Consider the following 1,256-nt stretch of genomic DNA (forward strand, 5'->3'; position numbering starts at 1 on the left):
AAATACACAGGAATCCAGCAGTTATCAACAGACACCAGAACGCATTCGACACCCCAGAAATCCGAGAAATTCCATCACTTTCTTTATTAACTTCTGAAAGGATTACAGCATAAGAACTTCTTCAGGAGAAATCAACAACAACCCTTGCAATCTCATGCGAAGGGGACTTTATAGGAATGCGTATACAAAATATCTCAGGCATTGAGTCATCTGAGAGAGAAAATATCTTCATTACTACGCTCAGAAAGTAGACAAGAAGTTATTACAACATTGAATGCGTCGTAAATGCTCTTTATGTCTGTCAGAGGATTGTTTTGACCTTTGAGAGTCACTGAGTCGGTTGCATCACTCTGTTTTAATTCTGGAAATACGCTTTTACTTTTGGCTGCGCAGTGCATTCTCGGGTTTGCCAGCTGTGGTCTTCTATTTCTGCTTTGTTGGCCGCTACATCCGCTGAGTTGGCTCAGCTTTGATTTATGCTGCATGCTGACTTTGCTGAACTGTGCTTTTCATAATAATTTGTAAAAAACAGAAATTGGTGAATGCCTTACTGTTTATAAAATTCTCTGTATTGCATCTGTCCACCATTCCTGTGTAGGGAGCTGATGCCTGAGGATGGCCTCCATTGTCTCTTCTGCTTCTGTATATTTGAAAAAATTTGGGGCCACATCAAACAAGTGATTAATTTCATTCATTATAAAAAATAGATTTTCTATCTTACTATAGAAAACCTGCCCTGTAATAGGCCCTGTGTCTTCTGAAGTGTTGGCCCTCTCATTGATCTGTGTTGAGGCAAAAACATTTACTCTTTTGGCATACTGTTCATGGGTGAATAATTTCCCTCCGCTGTTCAGTAAGCTAGGGAGTCCTCTACTCTGCAATACCTGAAATTTCTCCATGAACCTGTTCACCTCTGTCTGCATATCCTGGGTTCTTCTGTCCAATGTCTGTACCAGATTTCTAAGAGTAAGAACCCTCTTGATCAGTTGAATAGTCTCAGTTCTATTTGTGATTCCAATGGTGGCTAACTGAGAACTTGTTTTGTGGTTAAGCACATTGATCATTCTTGTAGCAACTTCAGGCATATTTCCTAATAAGGCTCTTGATGTTCGGATTTCCTTCTGTGCCTTTGGGATGAGCTCTAGTTGCTCATGGATTGTCTCAATATATGGCCATTGGTTGGTGATGGATTGGCCAATATTGGACCAAACCATTGCTCTGATCTCAGATATGATTTTATCTAGCTTGAGCTCATT

This window comes from Pinus tabuliformis, chromosome 4_2 (genome assembly GCF_031772625.1).
Source record: "Pinus tabuliformis cultivar Carrire ecotype Pingquan chromosome 4_2, CPIR1, whole genome shotgun sequence".
Taxonomy (NCBI): domain Eukaryota; kingdom Viridiplantae; phylum Streptophyta; class Pinopsida; order Pinales; family Pinaceae; genus Pinus; species Pinus tabuliformis.